General features: G+C 47.1%; 1 protein-coding gene across 1 annotated transcript in view; it reads right to left on the reverse strand.

The window, feature by feature from the left end:
* Nucleotides 1–21387, reverse strand: part of TGFBR3 (transforming growth factor beta receptor 3) — a 119430-nt gene that overhangs the window by 53780 nt on the left and 44263 nt on the right. The window lies entirely within an intron of this gene.

Raw genomic sequence — 21387 nt, forward strand, 5'->3', positions numbered from 1 at the left:
TTAGTGATGTTTTGAATGTGGTGAGTGAGGAGGAGTCTCTGATGGTGTGAGGTAGTGAGTCCCACCCTTGCCCTTGGGCCCATCTTCTCTCCCCCTCCCTTTATTGTTTTATGTGTCCGTTTATGTTTTTTGTGTTTTTGTGCTTACGTGTGTTTATTGTGCTCGCTCTTACACGAGCCTCGATCTTGTATACAAAAATATATATATAATAAAAAAAAACTTCCTTTATCAATAAATTAGTCTTTAGCAATGCAGAAGTTTATGTTCTTTATTATAAATACATGCGATTTGGGATTTGGGTGCGACAAGTTTAGCCCAAAATTTAAGCATAAACTGGAAAAAAACAAAATATGGCAAAGAAAAGTAAAGTAGTTCTGAATCAGATTTCCTTGAACCTTAAACCACATAGTAAGATAGCCAGGAGGGTGGCAGCTCGGGAGGCATGATTATATAAATCTGATGATGCAATCTGTCTCAAATGCATGCTATTTCTGCTTTGGAGACCAATGAATGGTCGATTATAACAAAATATGAGTTAATAAACACGTGCGGGTAATATGGCGGTATTTACAGTTGGCCATGCCCTCATTTTATCGGCCTCGTCGAGTTCTTGGCAAACCGGGCAGAGAGATAATCTCTGTTCCCCCTTGGCTCATTGGTTGTGTTTTTAGTATTAATCAGGGTTTGGAATCTTAAACCACATATTCAAGATGAAGTAGAAATGGGGAAAAAGCCAATGGTGGAAACCATTCTGGCATGTTTGTTTTGATTAAAAAAACCAAAAAAAAACCACCTTTAGAGGCCATTTTTCCCCGCAAAGCGGGGGTTGGCCTTTTTCGGGAACCGTGGTTGTTGTTGTTTTTCGGTCCCCTTTTTGAAGCAATGTTTTACGGCCGGATGCCCTTCCTGACGCCTTTATTGTTTTGATACTGGTATAATATTTATTCAACCTCCCCCTGTGCAGTGTGAGACGGAGTTTAGATTTTATTCAGTTTCCATCCGATTGATTGTGTATTATGTACACCAGCAACGGTACCCGCCCTGTGGGCGGAGCTTCAATTGGGGGGGCCCAAATGAAAAGGCAAAATATCAGAAATTGAAGGCTTTTTTATTTTAAACGATTTACATAAACATCCGTTAAATATCACACGCAAATCATCAAAATCTAAACAGTATTTGTAGAATTTCAATAAAAGCCACATCACTGTTCATATCGGTAAATATTATTCCATCGTGTTTGGAAAAACTGGAAAATTGGAAAAATTGGAAATTGCAAAAATTGGAAAATTGGGGGAAAATTGGGAAAACAATACAGCCTATTTTACTCCAGGGGATCCCAGGATTACCCAACCCAAAATTCCGTTGCGATCGGTTCAGCCGTTTTCGTGGTACCTGGGAACAGACAGACATTTGGTGAATTATAGTAAGCTAATATGTAAGTATGTAAGTATGGATGTATGTATGTATTACATAAATACAAGCAAGGGCTACCCGGCACTGCCCTGCTGGGTGAGCTTTTCCTGGTGGTAGTTTCGGGAGTATTGGACATTGAAAAGCTATGGAGGTATTGACCTCGTGGTGGTTACTGCCTTGATCCACATCCCAATATACACCTTATAGCCCTTTGGTGGCCTCAAAACGGATATCCAGGTCAACTGCATCTGAAACCCAATCCCAGATTCTGAAGTACCTGCACCCCAAATTTGGGGCCTCTAGGTGCTACAGTTCGGCAGTAAAGAATAACATACAAACACAAAAATAAACACATAGATGCACAAACAAACACACAAACACTTGAAAATATTGACAAGATATATATTTGCGTATTGTCGCGGCGGAGGCTCGCAATCACGATATGCTGAACACCAGGATATTTTGATCCCGTGAACGGCCGAAAGGTCCCCAACGAAACCGCATTCAGTTGTTACAACTTACCACTCCCCAATGTCACCCAATGGAAAGCCCTAATTTTGGTGGCGGCACGCACGGGAGGCAGAGGATGGAAAACATTTTTCCTTTATCAGGGTTCATTTATAACAGAAGAAAGATACAGGAAGAAGAGGTGGACGGGACGTGGAGAACGGAACAACCCAAGCAAGCCAACATACATGAGTGTGGAAAAGGGAACACGCAGCTTATATACACTGAAATAAAATACCCTATCTCCGCTAGGCACCATATACCACACTTACGAAACAATTGGGAAAGCAGGCGAGGACTTCCCAAAGGCACGGTGCTGAGTGGTGTGCAGGGCGATGGTGTAGCTCGGGAATAGGAAGGGTGCAGGAGTGATGCAGTGGAGGCAAAGCCCTCCCTGTTCCGACATTTTTTCTTTCATAAGGCCCACTCTCTTTGTAAGAGAAGTCCGCCCTGTTCTGACGATGAAGCAGAGCCGGAGACGAAGAGTGACAGAGATCTTGAGAGCGGAAGACAAAGAGAGCCAGCAAGACAAAGAGTGAGAAACAAAGAGTGATCTTCTTCTTCCGAGGTCCCACACCAACTCTACACACATGTGCAGACCCAGCCCTTGTGGACTTTGGATACTTTTCCACCAGACTTCTCCATGGTGGGTCCTCTCGCCCGTCCTCCGTACACAGAGCACCATCATTGGCCGCCACTTCTGGTGAGCAGTGCCATGTGCTCCGGAATCCCACCCCTCTCCAAGGTTATCCAGCTGAATTTTCCGCCATGGCTTGTGGTGCGCCGGCCAAACAGTTCGTGACGGTCCTTTTAAAACGTGCAGTGCTTTCCTAGTGAAATTTTGTGGCTGTAGGTCCTCAACTGGCCGTGCCTGCTAACAAGAGGTTTTCATGCATATAGTCTTCTTCTGGCTATACTGTCTGTAAATTACATATGCTGTCTCCTCAGCATCATGTTCAACAAGATGGCTAACTTAAACAGGTCCGTGATACATGGCATTCTAACCTCCTCGAAACCCACAGACCATACTCTTCTTACAACAACGTAGTTTTGCTTCCCTCCTTCCTCCCCCGCTCCCCGCTCCCTCTTCCAAGCAACAGTGTGTATACATACGTGTGTGTATATATTGTCCTGTCACCCGGCGGTTAACACCGCTGGATGACGGAAAGCCATACCAAACGTTTGTTTGTTTGTTTGTTGGTCATAACGGTCCTTAATTCCAAGGTGCGCAGCCGAATTTGGCGGTTGGTCCGTCGTGTGTGGGTGAAGGAACCAAAGTCCTTACCTCGATGGAAGCGACACGGGTTTATTCTTGGACCCACAAACAAATAAACACAAACGACAAATAAAATGCAACAATAATGAATTTAATGAAAGTAAATGTAATGAATAAAAAATGAACAGTGAGGTAAGTCTAATATTCCCTACTTGAGGATCCTTTACTCAGACGAACAAGGGGAAAGATTTTTTAAAAAAAATTTGTTTTAAGCCGGCCAGCACTCAGCTTTGCGTCCAGAAATGGTCTATAGGAGCCTGGTGGTTGTCAAACCCCATAGTCACTGCGTGGAAAGCGCACAAGATGGCGCGGAGTTGCGCACAAGGTGGCGCGGAGTTGCTCTCAGTGTCGCCACAAACGTGAGGTAAGCAGGCAGGATGGCCTCCTTTCTCTTCACTCGTGGCCTCCTCCACCTCTGAAGAGCACCACAGCCAAAACAACACCTCACAATGCTGCCCATGCAGCCAAGAGCTCCCCACTCTCTTCAAAAGTGCGCCCAAACTCCAAGCTCCAGGACCACACAATGGCGCCGCCTTTCTTGTCCAAAAACGAGCCATAGAGAGAGATTCTTCTTCCTCCTCGAACCTTCTCTGTCTCTGAAGTCACTCTGACCAGCGGCCGAGCTCTCTCGAAACACCCCATGTCCTCTCGACCAATGACGAAGCTCGGGGTGTGGCCTGTCGGTTACGATCCCTTAGAGGCGGGGTTTAGTTCTCGATCGAGAATGTTCGGCTTCTGTCGGCAATTATGCCGGTTATGGTTGGGTAATGCACGGTTGTTGTTATTGTTGTTGTTGTAACGAAGGTGAGTTTTTATGGCTGGCCTTGTTGTAATTGTAAAAACATAGGGAAAACCACAGGGGGCAATCACAGACTGGGGAAAACTAACTTTAATCCCTACCTAGTTAACATAGCTCCACCCCCCCGTGTGAAGACACACATAAACAATCTTAAGCTCCAGTTTCCCAACTTAATATATCGAGATGCCTCCTACGCGTCCACGGTCCATGCTATCCCAATACAATCCTACCTCCACGATGGTATTGTTACGTGCTCCTCCCCAGACCGCGGTCACAGTGTACCTCCGAGCCCCGAGAGGAGTCACGGCAGAAAGATGTGTTATTCTGTATGTCAAAGATCAATGGTGAAACCACACCAATTGTTACCAACAAACAAGTATTGTATTAAGATCACACAAGAATAACAGTACAACAACAATAGTAATCAATTGTACAACCAATATATATTTCCTATGATGGTACCATCAGGTTCGTACAATATAACTCACTGTGCTCCAAGTGAGCGAAAAGAAGAACATTCCCAATGTCTCTATTCCGGCTTCAAGCCAAAGTTGCTCTGCTCCAGTAATCGTCAGAACGATGTCTAATCGAGACCAGAATCCCGTTCGGATGACAGTCACAGTCACGCGGCCAAAGCTGCGCAAAGGCACCCTCAAGGCGACTGAGAAATCACACCCTCGGGTATGGACACTCCACGGCTCCCAACCGGCGAACCGCAGATTTCCCACTCAAAAGCCACGTTACACACACACACCAGATTCACATCTGAATGCGGTGACAATGGTTAAAGCGAAGTGAAAAACCTTGAGCGAAGCGCAAAGCGCGCGAGTCAAAATGGCCGACGGCCCATTCTCGAGGCGTAACGGTACTACGATGATTCACCTCGGAATCAACCGCAAAACCTGACACGCAGGTTGATCTGTCACAGCGATAATATCTCTGTCGCAGGAATTCCTTTCCTGGGAAACCCAAAGTTCACTCGTGACTCTCGATCGCCAATCATTCGCTCCAGACCTCGAAGCAGCCAGGCTTCTTGTCCGACTCACTCGCTCCGCCTTCTCTCCCTCTTCTTCCTCTTCATCGTCATCCGGTTCCGGTTTCATTTAAAACATTGACTTTTTTTACCTTTTGCAAATAGTAATCTCTATCTCCCTTAAATGACAACAATAATAGTACATGGAATCAAAAATGTTTACAGTGGATGAAAACCACAACAACGGAAGTGACGAATCCGTAACACTTCCCCCCCTCAAGAAAGAAATTTTGAACATAGTGAAAACTTTCTTTGCAGGCAAAAACTCTTAACAAACAAAAGTAAAACTCACACCCAAATTATCAATTCACGTGAGTAACAATAATTAATATTCCCCAAAATAAAGCAACAAAACTTCCAAACAACCTACAGAAATTTCCAAAGTTAGTTCACTCTGGACAAAGCATCAGCAACGACATTGTCCCTGCCCTTTACATGCTCAATTTCCAAGTTGAACTCCTGCAAAGCCAAACTCCATCTCATCAACCTCTGATTTTTATTTTTCATTTTTTGAATGAAGGTTAAGGGGTTGTGATCAGAAATCCAAAGCAAAGCAAATCTATAGCACTTTTTGAAGGAGGCCAAGCTGAGAGCCAGGTTTCATGGTGGTTGGGTGGTGAGGCCTGGAAGTATTCACTGCATGGACGCATTTAGGAATGTGGAGTTCACGGGTTAATCCGTGTAGGAATCTTGGCTCGGCTGCTCCTGAGCACTCAGTGCTTCCAACTCTTCTCTTGATCATAAAAATCATAATCACAGTTGTAGAGTCGGGTGCTGTAGTCACGTGAGTAGCGGTCCCCATCTCGGCTACTACCGTAATAGTCATCCCGTCGAGAGTTGCCAAAACTGTGCTGCTGCTGCTGGGAGCCTCCGTAGTAATCACGACTGCGGCCGCCAACAAAACTACTACTCCCACCCCGGGAGCCATAGCCACCCCTGAAATACCTCCGCGTTTTCCTCCTCTGTAGCCCCCTCGACGCCCATGGCCTGCCTTCTCTACTGTTATGGTCCGACCATCCAAATCCTTGCCATTCAAATCCTGTTCTGCATCTTTGGCGTCCTTTGTGTTTTCAAACGTGACAAAGCCAAACCCTATCGACTTTTGCGTCTCCCTGTCTTTTATCAGCAGCACTTCCAAGAGTGGTCCATATTTGCCAAAGATAGAGTCCAGAACATCTTCACTTGTGTCAAAGTTCAGTCCACCTACAAGGAGCTTGCCAACATTGCCTCCATCCATGACTTGTGTGTGCTGACACTTCGTTTCAGGGTACTCGACAAGAAGTGCCTGTGCAAAGCGTGACGTCAGTACCTTCACCTTCTCTTCAGGCGACCTTCTACCTTTTGCAAACCGTAATCTCTATCTCCCTTAAACGACAACAATAATAGTGTAGCGGTTCCCGCTGAATGTACACAATCGCCTTGCACCTGCCAGGACGCGGCCAGGGCGCGATCGCCATGCCGGGCTCGTCCGGACGGGCCCAGACGCACCTCTCCTGGGCATGCCCGGACTCGCTGTTCCCGGGCACGCCCGAACCTCCCGGGCACGCCCGGTCTCGTCTTTCCCGGGCATGCCCGCTCTCGCCTTTCCAGGGCTCGCCCAGAGCGCCGGGCACGCCCAGCCTCGACTTGCCAGGCCGCGTCCAGGACGCCCGGGCATGTCCAGACTCGCCTTTCCAGGGCTCGCCCAGAGCGTCCGGGCATGCCCGCTCTCGCCTTTCCAGGGCTCGCCCAGAGCGCTCGGGCACGCCCAGCCTCGACTTGCCAGGCCACGTCCAGGACGCCCGGGCATGTCCAGACTCGCCTTTCCAGGACTCGCCCTTGACACCTGGGCATGCCCGGTCTCGGTTTTCCCGGGCAAACGCCCCGGCATAAATGTGTATATATATTGCTGCCCGATAAACGGGCTTGTCAGAATACCTGAGCTGTTTTGTTTCAATAAAGCAACTCGGACGAATTCCGTCTTTGGTCGCGTCAATTCTTTCGACTCGCGTTGGAGCGCAGCTCCTTCACTGGTGACCTAGCGACATGGACACGGCAGTGACTCTTAAACTACCTACCTTCTGGGAGGCTCACGCGGCTGTTTGGTTCACCCAGGCGGACTCCCAGTTCGCCCTGCGAGGCATCACCGTGGACGACACCCGCTTCCACCACGTCGTGGCAGCGCTCGGTTCCGCCACCGCGGCCCGCGCCCTGAGCCTCCTCGAGCACCCGCCGGCTGCTGACAAGTATGACGCGCTGAAGACGCTCCTCCTCGACGCTTTCGCCCTCTCACCGGCGGCACGCGCACGGCGCCTGCTCGACCTGCCCGAGCTCGGCGACACGCGCCTGTCCGAGGGCATGGACTATATGCTCTCGTTGCTCGGTGAGCACTCTCCGGATTTTCTGTTCCGCGAGCTGTTCCTTCGCCAGCTGCCTCACCCGGTACGCCTCGCCCTGGCTGGCACGTCGATCACCGATCCCCACGCCCTCGCCAGGGAAGCCGATAAGATCTCCTCGGCGGGCCAACACATCGGCGCGGCTACCTGGAGCCTGCCGCCGTCCGAGGCGATGCCCACGACGCCCGAGCGCCCTGCGCGGTTGGAGGCCGAACTGCCGGTGCAACTGGCGGCTGCCACGCCATGCCGACCGCTTCCGACACGACGGCCGGGGCCTCCACCTGACCAGGCGTGGTGTTATTACCACGCGAGGTTCGGACACAAGGCTCGGACGTGCCGACCCCCGTGCACTTTCGGCAATTCGGGAAACGGCTGGGCCGGCGTTCATTCCCAGCCATGAGCGCCGGCCACTCGGGCAACTTGCTTTTTATTCGGGACAAAGCGTCCGGGCGGTGTTTCCTTTGTGACACCGGCGCCCAACTGAGCGTCATACCCGCCTCCGAGCAGGACAGGCGGGACGCCGTTTGCGGCCCCTCTTTGGTCGCTGCTAATGGCTCGGCCATACGCACTTTCGGCCCGCGCGACGTCACCCTCTGCTTCGGCAGCCAGCGCTTTCAGTGGACCTTTGTGACCGCCTGCGTCCCCATGGCTTTGCTGGGCGCCGACTTCCTCTGCGCGCACGGGCTGCTGGTCAATGTCAAATGACGTCGCCTTGTCAACGCCGAGACCTTCAGCTCCCTGGCGTGCACGATGAGCAGCTCCGCGCCGACCGAACTGGCGTGCGCCCTCCCGACGGCGAACGAGTTCGCTCGCCTGCTCGCGGAATTCCCGGCCCTCACGCGGCCGACGTTTTCGGCCGTCGCAGTGCGGCATGGGATCGAGCACCACATACCCACTACGGGCCCGCCGGTCTACGCCAGGGCCCGCCGCCTCGACCCGGCCAAGCTCGCCGTGGCAAAGGCCGAGTTCGACGCGTTGGAGCACCTCGGCATTGTGCGGCGCTCCAATAGCGCGTGGGCCTCACCACTGCACATCGTGCCAAAGCCGGGGGGCGGATGGCGCCCGTGTGGCGACTACCGCCGCCTCAACGATGCTACCACCCCCGACAGGTACCCGATCCCGCACATCCAGGACTTTTCCGCCCGTTTGGTGGGACGGGTCATATTTTCCAAAATTGACCTGATACGGGGATAACACCAGGTACCTGTCCGGGTGGCCGACGTCCCGAAGACGGCCGTCATCACGCCGTTCGGCCTGTTCTAATTTTTGAGGATGCCGTTTGGCCTCAAGAACGCGGCCCAGGCGTTCCAGTGCTTAATGGATGGCGTGCTGCGCGACCTGCCATTTCTTTTCGTCTATCTGGACGACATCCTCGTCGCCAGCACGTCCCGCGCCGAGCACCTCCTCCACCTCCGAACACTGTTCGGTCACCTCAGCGAGCACGGCTTAATTGTCAACCCGGCCAAATGCCACTTCGGCATGACGACCGTTGACTTTTTGGGCCACCGCATCACCAAGACCGGGGCCGTGCCACTGCCGACCAAGGTCGAGGCCATCACCACGTTCCCGCGTCCCCGTTCCATCAAGGCCCTACAAGAGTTCCTCGGCATGGTGAATTTTTATCACCGATTCGTGCCCCGCGCTGCTCAGCTCATGCGGCCCCTTTACGAGGCCCTCCGGGGCAAGCCGGCCAAGCATGACATCGTTTGGTCCGCGGCCATGGACGCGGCCTTCGCGAGCGCAAAACGGGCCCTCGCCGACGCAACGCTGCTGGCTCACCCGGTGCTCAACGCGCCCATCGCCCTCACTACGGACGCCTCCAACTACGCGGTGGGCGCCGTCCATGAACAATGGGTGGACGGGGTTTGGCAGCCACTCGCTTTTTTCAGCCGGCAACTCCGGCCGAACGAGTTAAAATACAGCACGTTCGACCGCGAGCTGCTCGGTCTATTCCTGGCCATTCGCCATTTCCGACACCTCCTGGAGGGCCGCCCGTTCACGGCTTTCGTCGACCACAAGCCGTTGGTCTACGCAATGGCCAAAGTCACGGAGCCGTGGTCGGCCCTCCAGCAGCGCCACCTCTCCGCCGTGTCGGAATTCACCACGGACATCCGGCACGTCACCGGCAAAGACAACGCCGTGGCCGACTGTCTTTCTTGGGCCAGCACGAACGCGGTCCACCTCGGCGTGGACTTCGCGCTCATGGCGGCCGACCAGACCACCGACACCTCGGTGCAGGCCCTCCGGGCGGCGGACACGGGCCTCCGCCTGGCCGACATCCCCTTCGCGGGCACCGTCCTGCTCTGCGACGTCTCCCAGGGCCAGCCTCGCCCCATCGTGCCCGTTTCCTGGCACCGCCGCATCTTCGCCTCCATCCACGGCCTTTCTCACCCGGGCCGGAAAGCTTCTCAGAAGATGTTGTCGGCGCGTTTCGTCTGGCACGGCCTTCGACGGAACGTCCGCGACTGGGCCAACGCCTGCACGGCCTGCCAGCGGGCCAAGGTCCACCGCCACACCCAGGCCCCGCTAGCCCCTTTCACCGTGCCTGCACGGCGTTTCGACCACGTCCACGTGGACCTGGTGGGTCCCCTGCCCCCATCACGGGGGTTCACCCACCTGCTCACCATGGTGGACAGGACCACCAGGTGGCCGGAGGCCGTGCCCCTCACCTCCACCACCACCGCTGACGTGGCGCAGGCGTTCATCGCCACCTGGGTCGCGCGCTTCGGCGCACCGGCGGACATCTCGTCCGACCGCGGCCCACAGTTCACGTCCGAACTTTGGGGCGCGGTCGCCCGCTCGTTGGGGGTCACGCTGCCCCGCACCACGGCCTACCACCCCCAAGCCAACGGGTTGTGCGAGCGGTTTCACCGCTCCATGAAGGCCGCACTCATGGCCGGCCTTCAGGACGACGGTTGGACCGACCGGCTGCCGTGGGTCCTTTTGGGCCTCCGCACGGCCCCCAAGGAGGACCTCCGGGCGTCCGCCGCCGAGCTCGTCTACGGCCAGCCGCTCCGCGTCCCGGGCGAGTTCATGCCCGACGCTACCAGTCCCTGGTCCGCCGCACACCAGCGCTCGGACCTCCAGGAGGCCGCCCGACGATTTGCCCCCGTGCCAACGTCCCGCCACGGTGACCCCCAGTCCTACGTCCCCCCGGCGCTTCGCACAGCGGAGTACGTCTTTGTGCGTCATGACGCGCACCGGGGGCCACTCCGGCCGCCGTACGACGGGCCCTTCCGGGTCCTGCGACGGGGCGACAAGTCCTTCGTCGTCGACGTCGGCGGCCGGTCGGACCGGATCTCTGTGGACCGCCTCAAACCGGCACACGTGGACGTCGACCGACCACCACGTTTGGCCCTTCCTCCGCGGCGAGGCCGCCCCCCGTCCACAGTTCCCCCCGCTCGACCACCCACCACCAGATCGGACCCCCCCCCCCCCCCCACGACCCTCCAGGGGTCGCTTTGGCCGGGTCATCCGGACCCCCCTTAAATTGACCCTGCCGGTGCAGGTCGATTCTGGAGGGGCGTGTGTAGCGGTTCCCGCTGAATGTACACAATCACCTTGCACCTGCCAGGACGCGGTCAGGGCGCGATCGCCATGCCGGGCTCGTCCGGACGGGCCCAGACGCACCTCTCCTGGGCATGCCCGGACTCGCTGTTCCCGGGCACGCCCGAACCTCCCGGGCACGCCCGGTCTCGTCTTTCCCGGGCTTGCCCGCTCTCGCCTTTCCAGGGCTCGCCCAGAGCGCCCGGGCACGCCCAGCCTCGACTTGCCAGGCCGCGTCCAGGACGCCCGGGCATGTCCAGACTCGCCTTTCCAGGGCTCGCCCAGAGCGTCCGGGCATGCCCGCTCTCGCCTTTCCAGGGCTCGCCCAGAGCGCTCGGGCATGCCCAGCCTCGACTTGCCAGGCCACGTCCAGGACGCCCGGGCATGTCCAGACTCGCCTTTCCAGGACTCGCCCTTGACACCCGGGCATGCCCGGTCTCGGTTTTCCCGGGCAAACGCCCCGGCATAAATGTGTATATATATTGCTGCCTGATAAACGGGCTTGTCAGAATACCTGAGCTGTTTTGTTTCAATAAAGCAACTCGGACGAATTCCGTCTTTGGTCGCGTCAATTCTTTCGACTCGCGTTGGAGCGCAGCTCCTTCAATAGGACATGGAATCAAAAATGTTTACAGTGGATGAAAACCACAACAACGGAAGTGACGAATCCGTAACAGTATCCATCATCTATGAGTATATATTGTTCTAAATGCAGGAGGCGACAAGAAAAAGAGCAATCGGAGATTGCAAACCCTCGCCAGGATGTATTTTCAGTGGTTTTTAAGGCTTTTGTGTTAAAACAAATATGGTGGTGGAACTACGTGACCAATGACGTCATCATTATTATTTTTTTCTAAACGAATTTATTCCTACATTATGCTCAAGAAATTTCATCTTGATCGGATGAAGTTTTGTACTTGTCGAATTATGACATCATAATGGAGGCACCTATGACATCATCATTAACATATTTTATTCCCCAAGGTGAGCTCTTTATAATGAGCCATGTCTCAATTTTTTCTATTCAGCACTTTCCTGAGATATAGAGGTGCAAAATCTTTCGATTTTTCCAAGATGGCGGCCGAACCACGTGACCTTCGCACCATGTTGCGTGACCGAACCACGTCATAATTATCATTAAAAAATTATACAGGTGGAGTTGCACCTATGGTGAAAACTTCCTGTCAATCGGACCAACGGTTGCAGAGAAAATCATATTTATTCTGCGTGGACAAACAGACAGACAAACAAACAGACAAACAAGAAGACGTCATGCGGAGCACGATACTTGCAAAATCTGCCCCCCACCCCCAAGAAAAGAAATTCCATTGATACAGCAAATTGTCCATTTCATGAAGATTAAAATTGACAATCTTGATCAAAGCTCGGGTCAACAGAAAGAAAAGTGACGATTTTTCAGATTAAAAATGATAATTTTGGAAGGTTGACCTTGAGTTGACCTTTGACCTTTTGACCTGAAAAATAGTTAGTTTCCCTATTTAGTGACCCAAAGTGCAAATACTGTTCAATTTTCAAGTCAATCGGATGAAAATTGAGGCTTTTAAAAACTTGGCCTATGTTGACCTTTTGGCCAATGTTGACCTCAAAAATAGTTGGTGGTTGAATTCAGTGACCATATATGTAAATCCTCTTAGAATTTCAAGTCAATCAAATGAAAATTGGTGATTTTAGAAATTCGGCCTATGTTGACTTTCTGGCCGATGTTCACCCAAAATATAATTTGTGGTTGAATTCAGTGACCAGATGTGCAAGTCCTCTTCAAATTTCAAGTCAATCGGATGAAAATTGAGGATTTTAGAAATGTGGCCTATGTTGACCTTTTGGCCTATGTTTACCTAAAATATAATATGTGGTTGAATTCAGTGACCAGATGTGCAAGTCCTCTTCAAATTTCAAGTCAATCGGATGAAAATTGAGGATTTTAGAAATGTGGCCTATGTTGACCTTTTGGCCTATGTTTACCTAAAATATAATATGTGGTTGAATTCAGTGACCAGATGTGCAAGTCCTCTTCAAATTTCAAGTCAATCGAATGAAAATTGAGGATTTTAGAAATGTGGCCTATGTTGACCTCAAATATACTTGGTGGTTGAATTCAGTGACCAGATGTGCAAGTCCTCTTCAAATTTCAAGTCAATCGGATGAAAATTGAGGATTTTGAAAATGTGGCCTATGTTGACCTTTTGGCCTATGTTGACCTCAAATATACTTGGTGGTTGAATTCAGTGACCAGATGTGCAAGTCCTCTTCAAATTTCAGTGACTCTCCGTTCTCAAGACCGAACTCTCTTATCTGTCTCCCTCTTCCAAATCCTGGTGGCGTCTGGTCAAATCCGTTTCTGGTGTTTGTTCCCCCTCCATCCCCTCCCTTACCTCAAACGGCTACACAGCTGACTCCGCACGTGAAAAAGCTGAATGCCTCAACTCTGTGTTTGCCTCTAAATCTTGTGTCCCAAACCCATCCCTCTCTGTACCCACCATACCCAGTCGTACCCTGCTGCTCCTGGACTCCGTGTCCTTTCCTCCTGACAAGGTGGAAAAGTTTCTGTCAACCCTCGACTCTGATTCTGCAACTGGACCCGACGGCATCAGCCCACGGGTCCTAAAATCCTGCCCTGCTGCTCTATCTCACCCTCTCTCTGTTCTCTTCACCCTCTCTTTTGCTCAAGGTCAACTGCCATCTGCTTGGAAATCAGCCAACATCACCGCTTTGCACAAAAAAGGTGCAAAAACAGATCCTAGCAACTACAGACCAATCAGCCTTCTCCCAATTATCAGCAAAGTCATGGAATCCATCATTGCTTCGGATATGAAATCTTTCCTCTTCTCCAATGGCTTGATCTCTGATCATCAATTTGGTTTCAGACCAGGTCACTCTACTCTGGACATGCTGCTTCTGCTGTCTCAACAATGGATGGAGGTCCTCAATGCCAAACAGGAAATTAGAGCTGTCTCCCTCGACATATCACGTGCCTTCGACACGGTCTGGCACCCCGCTCTGCTCACCAAACTCTCCTCCTTTGGTATCCATGGAAATCTCCACGCATGGCTGGCGGACTTCCTCTCTAGTCGTCGTCAACGTGTGGCCCTGAATGGGTTTCTCTCATCTCCTCTTCCTGTTCAGGCTGGAGTTCCCCAAGGCAGTGTTCTGGGCCCCGTGCTTTTTCTGGTCTTCATCAATGATCTCTCTGACTCTCTCGAAAATCCTCTCTATCTCTTTGCTGATGACTCCACTCTCTGCCGCTCCATTCCTCTTCCCTCAGATCGGCAGTCTGCTGCCTCCTCACTCTCTGAAGACCTGGACAAAATCACAGACTGGTCAAACAAGTGGAACATGTCTTTCAATCCTGACAAATCTCACACTCTTACTATGTCTCTCCGAAAAGATCGACTGGACAACCCTCCCATCTACTTTCTCAACAATCCTCTCCAAGAAGTTCTGTCGCTCAAGATTTTGGGTCTCACTATCTGCCATGATCTTTCTTGGGAAAACCACATTTCCAAGCTGGCCTCCAAAGCCAGTCGCCGACTGGGCATCCTCCGTCGTGCGAAGTCCTTCCTCGGCACACCTGAGCTCCTCACCACATACAAGGCTTTCATCCGCAGCTCAATGGAATACTGTTCTCCCCTATGGGCCGGTGCTCCTGCCTCACACCTAGCTCGGCTTCACGCTGTTGAAACCAAAGCTTTCAGAATTATTGGAATCTCCCGCGATGAAGCTATCTCTGAGGGCCTTTCACTCACTCACCGCAGGCAGGTAGGTGGTCTTTCTGTCTTCTACCGACTCCTCTCCGGTCTTGCACCCCCAGCTCTCTCTGTGCTCTGTCCCCCAAATATTCCTACAGGTCGCACAAGATCTGCCAGCAACCCTCTGATGGTTAAACTGCCGAAATCTCGGCTCTCTGCTCACCTTCACTCTTTCATTCCTCTTTTCTCCCGCCTCTGGAACAAACTCCCTCACTCCCTTCAATCCCACTCCTCCCTCCAGATCTTTAAAACAGCTGTTCACCACCATCTCTTATCTTCCCCCATCCAAAACCTTGATCTTTTCTACCCCCGCTAATTCACCCCAGATCCACCTTGTTTGAAATTCCAACTTCCTTCCTGGAAGTCCTGGCAGTGTCCATATGTTTTATACCTCTCCCACCGCCCCCTTCCCATGCCCCCCCCCCCCCCAAAGCCCTCGCCCTCTCTCAGATCTCTCGATGTCTCCATGTCTCTCGGTCCCTGCTCTCAAATGTTGTGTTTGTGTCCTTCCCCCTCTCTCCCCATCTTGTCTACCGCTCCCGATGTTATATGTTTTATGTGTCGGTTTGTCTTTCTGTGTGATTAATGTTCGCTCTTTCACGAGCCTCGATCTTGTATACAAAACAAAACAAAAAAAAAAAAAAAAAAAAAATTCAAGTCAATCGGATGAAAATTGAGGATTTTAGAAATGTGGCCTATGTTGACCTTTTGGCCTATGTTTACCTAAAATATAATATGTGGTTGAATTCAGTGACCAGATGTGCAAGTCCTCTTCAAATTTCAAGTCAATCGGATGAAAATTGAGGATTTTAAAAATGTGGCTTATGTTGACCTTTTGGCCTACGTTGACCTCAAATATACTTGGTGGTTGAATTCAGTGACCAGATGTGCAAGTCCTCTTCACATTTCAAGTCAATCGGATGAAAATTGAGGATTTTAGAAATTTGGCCTATGTTGACCTTTTGGCCTATGTTGACCTTTTGGCCTATGTTGACCTCAAAAATACTTGGTGGTTGAATTCAGTGACCAGATATACAAGTCCTCTTCAAATTTCAAGTCAATCGGATGAACATTTATGATTTTAGATATTTAGCAAAGTTGGTGACCTTTAACCTATGTTGACCTTTTGACCCCCAAAACAATATGCTTCTTGCTTTTGACCAACGCTACCATTTGGTGAAGATTCGTGAAGATCGGTTGAAAATTGTGACCTGTAGGCCAGTGACAAACAAATAAACAGACAGACAGACAGAACCACAAACGCAACTGACCAATATACTTGAAAAATCTTCAATTTTGCAAGTAACAAAAAGACTCAAATGCAATACTCTCTCCTCTGGCGAGGGTAATACCCTACTGTTGGCCTGTCAAACTTTCATAGTAGTTGCCAACCTACAGTTGGCTGTTTCTGCTCTATATATCCTTTTAAAATATTGAGCATCAAAGCAAGTAAGCAGCACATGTAGTTGTTTTTTAAAAAATTGCTATGTATGATTCACCCAGACTCAGATTGGGGTCTCTAACCATTACGTCACCAAGTGTGGTTATGATTTATTTTCAGTTGAGATCGTGTAGTCGAGGGTTGTGGGTGTGTGGTGTGTGCAGCTGGAATGAATTTATGATTTGCAATCTCAGGGCCTCAGACTCCATATGGACAATGTCATTGATTCCTTGCAGAAAGCGAGAGATGTGCTTTGGAGGTGCTGTGCCTATTATTGGGAAGCTGTGATACTTCACAATACTTTACCATGATATTTCACAATACTTTACCATGATATTTCACAATACTTTACCATGATATTTCACAATACTTTACCATGATATTTCACAATACTTTACCATGATATTTCACAATACTTTACCATGATATTTCACAATACTTTACCATGATATTTCACAATACTTTACCATGATATTTCACAATGCTTTACCATGATATTTCACAATACTTTACCATGATATTTCACAATACTTTACGATGATATTTCACAATACTTTACCATGATATTTCACAATACTTTACCATGATATTTCACAATGCTTTACCATGATATTTCACAATGCTTTACCATGATATTTCACAATGCTTTACCATGATATTTCACAATACTTTACTATGATATTTCACAATACTTTACCATGATATTTCACAATACTTTACCATGATATTTCACAATACTTTACCATGATATTTCACAATACTTTACCATGATATTTCACAATACTTTACCATGATATTTCACAATACTTTACCATGATATTTCACAATGCTTTACCATGATATTTCACAATTCTTTACCATGATATTTCACAATACTTTACGATGATATTTCACAATACTTTACGATGATATTTCACAATACTTTACCATGATATTTCACAATACTTTACTATGATATTTCACAATGCTTTACCATGATATTTCACAATACTTTACGATGATATTTCACAATGCTTTACCATGATATTTCACAATGCTTTACCATGATATTTCACAATACTTTACTATGATATTTCACAATACTTTACCATGATATTTCACAATACTTTACCATGATATTTCACAATGCTTTACTATGATGTTTCACAATGCTTTACCATGATATTTCACAATACTTTACCATGATATTTCACAATGCTTTGCCATGATATTTCACAATACTTTACCATGATATTTCACAATACTTTACCATGATATTTCACAATACTTTACCATGATATTTCACAATACTTTACTATGATATTTCACAATACTTTACCATGATATTTCACAATACTTTACCATGATATTTCACAATACTTTACTATGATATTTCACAATACTTTACCATGATATTTCACAATACTTTACTGTGATATTTCACAATGCTTTACCATGATATTTCACAATACTTTACCATGATATTTCACAATACTTTACCATGATATTTCACAATACTTTACCATGATATTTCACAATACTTTACCATAATATTTCACAATACTTTACCATGATGTTTCACAATGCTTTACCATGATATTTCACAATACTTTACCATGATATTTCACAATGCTTTACCATGATATTTCACAATACTTTACCATGATATTTCACAATACTTTACCATGATATTTCACAATGCTTTACCATGATATTTCACAATACTTTACCATGATATTTCACAATACTTTACCATGATATTTCACAATGCTTTACCATGATATTTCACAATGCTTTACCATGATATTTCACAATACTTTACCATGATATTTCACAATGCTTTACCATGATATTTCACAATACTTTACCATGATATTTCACAATGCTTTACCATGATATTTCACAATACTTTACCATGATATTTCACAATACTTTACCATGATATTTCACAATACTTTACCATGATATTTCACAATACTTTACCATGATATTTCACAATGCTTTACCATGATATTTCACAATACTTTACCATGATATTTCCCAATGCTTTACCATGATATTTCACAATACTTTACCATGATATTTCACAATGCTTTACCATGATATTTCACAATGCTTTACCATGATATTTCACAATACTTTACCATGATATTTCACAATACTTTACCATGATATTTCACAATGCTTTACCATGATATTTCACAATACTTTACCATGATATTTCACAATACTTTACTATGATATTTCACAATACTTTACCATGATATTTCACAATACTTTACCATGATATTTCACAATGCTTTACCATGATATTTCACAATACTTTACCGTGATATTTCACAATGCTTTACCATGATATTTCACAATACTTTACCATGATATTTCACAATACTTTACCATGATATTTCACAATACTTTACCATGATATTTCACAATACTTTACCATGATATTTCACAATACTTTACCATGATATTTCACAATACTTTTCTATGATATTTCACAATACTTTACCATGATATTTCACAATACTTTACCATGATATTTCACAATACTTTACCATGATATTTCACAATACTTTACCATGTTATTTCACAATACTTTACTATGATATTTCACAATACTTTACCATGATATTTCACAATACTTTACCATGATATTTCACAATACTTTACCATGATATTTCACAATACTTTACCATGATATTTCACAATACTTTACTATGATATTTCACAATGCTTTACCATGATATTTCACAATACTTTACCATGATATTTCACAATACTTTACCATGATATTTCTGTGTAATACTGGCTACCAGTTGGGATTTGTGGCCTACGTTAGCACATAATGTGTGGACAAACTAACAAACAAGTCACTGCGACCTTGCCCTTTGGACATCAAAAACAATAGGCTTCTAGTTTTTGATTGGTGAACCAATTCAGTGACCCAATATCAAAATTCTCTTCAAATTTCAAGTCAATCGGATCAAAATTGATGATTTTGTAAACTTGACCTTTTGACCTCAAACATTAGGGGTCAGTGACCCAATATGCAAACCCTCTTCAAATTTCAAGTCAATCGGATGAAAATTGATGATTTTGTGATCTTGATCTTTGGACCTCATAAACAATAGGTTTCTAGCTTGTGGCAGGTGAACCAATTCAGTGACCCAATCTGCACATTCTGTCCAAAATTCAAGGCAATTGGATGAAAATTGATTATTTTGTTACCTTGACCTTTTGACCTCAAAAACAATAGGCTTCTAGTTTTTGACAAGCTCTACCAGGTGGTTAAATTTCGTGTTGATCGGTGTAGAATTGCGGCCTGTATGCGATTGACAAACTACAGTTCTGGTTCAGGATCAGCAGCCAGTGCTGCTCCATGAAGCATACTTCCCTTCAGATAGGGACAAGGAGCCAGCTGTGCCATATGGATTTAGGTTGTGCACGATGAAACTCCTACTAAATCTTCCAAAAAGACTAATCCAGTATGCTGGCCAATTCCTCTGCTTGGGATTAGCTGTACAATGCACACCGTCTGCAAAAGGTGGGAAGTGGTTCTAGCATATGCAAGATGGGCCAAATAACCTAAACCCATGCCTTAATGAACTCATGATTCTAATACATATCGCATGCCCAATGTTTCTTGTATGGACATGCATTTTTTACCCAAACTTTTAGACCATAATTACGGAACAAAAATTTAAGTTGGTGGGAGATGCCAAGAGATTTAGATATCGACGCGATTGCAACGTTGCGCACCACAATGCCTTCAATTGATCCAGGATGATAGTTTTATTTGTAGAAGATTTATCCCAGAAACAGAATGCCAACTAAGTCCTCCTTCTTTCCTCTGGCCTGGGAGTAAAGGTTTCACCTCTTTTTGTAAACAGAAAAAATAATAATAATAAAAATAAAACAGAAAAAAAAGAAAATCATGAAAATCTATATACTGTATATAGAAAAGCGAAATGTCCGTTGTTTTTTTTTTTTGTATACAAGGTCGAGGCTCGTGTAAGAGCTAACATTGATCACAAAAAAGACAAACTGACCCATAAAACATGATAAAGGGAGCGGGAGAACAAGATGTACAGCAGGGACATCGGGAGATCTGTGGGAGGGGGAGTGCTTTGGGAGAGGGCTTGTTTGTTTCTTTCTGTGGGAGGGAGAGGGCTTGTTTGTTTGTTTGTGAAACTCTTTCAACAAACACCACGCATTAGACTATTAGAGCATGACACCGATAGTATCACAGGAAAATGTGAACATCCTCAGGAACACTTGACTACCGAATGGGAAGACCACCCAACAAACACTAAATATGTAGGTTGGTCTGTTCTTGTACCCAATTGAACCTCTCTTTGGTCATGATGTCCAGGTTAAAATCATACATGACATTATTTATCCATACTCTCCTAATACCCTTGTAATTTTTGCATTAAAGTATGCTGATTTCTACTGGGTCTTTGCACAAGTTCTTCTACTAGAGGTCTACTAGAATATAAGACCCATCGCTTCACTCATGGGAATACCAATCTTATAGAATATAGATTTATGTATGCACATGAGATTAAATTTTGAGGTCACATACGCCCTCCCCTCCGTGTCGCATCAGTCCGCCGCCCATCATGTATGGAGAATACAGTGCAGATGGGAAGAGGGAAATTCTTCAATTTTTGCTTACGTAATAAATAGATGGTATAGTGTTTTGACCGACAGGTTTTAAGAGAAAATAAATAAAAATTAACTTTCACCCTTTAAATATTGTGCAAGTAAATTATTTAAATATGAGCTGCTTTTTTGTTTGTATCCTTTTCTCACCTGTATTGCAAGTAGAGCGACCTGCTTTGTGATGCTTTAAAAGGCGGTGCATAATCAGAAGTACTGTTTGATAGGCCGATATATTACTGTTGTATGAATAAAATGGAAATGTTGAAAGAAAGAGAATTGAATATAGCAGTTTTTATATCAGATATGAATCTAATCGATATGAGAAACGGGATTGAATGAGACTCACCATCATTATAAGTGAAGAACAAGATGAAGGAGGAATTTTTTTTGTTTTAAACTGTAAATTCGAACCAGCCCATCCATCTTCACCTTACTCAACTATATCATTCTGTTTGCAGATTTTCTAGCATCTGATTGATAAAAAGATGGCGATCCGAATTGATGGCAAGAATACGTACGGTGTATAAATCCGCTAGCGGACAATTGTTGACCGACAGATGCACACAGGCAAGCCGGGACCAAA

This window comes from Myxine glutinosa, chromosome 3 (assembly GCF_964187855.1).
Source record: "Myxine glutinosa chromosome 3, kmMyxGlut1.1, whole genome shotgun sequence".
Classification (NCBI taxonomy): Eukaryota; Metazoa; Chordata; class Myxini; order Myxiniformes; family Myxinidae; genus Myxine; species Myxine glutinosa.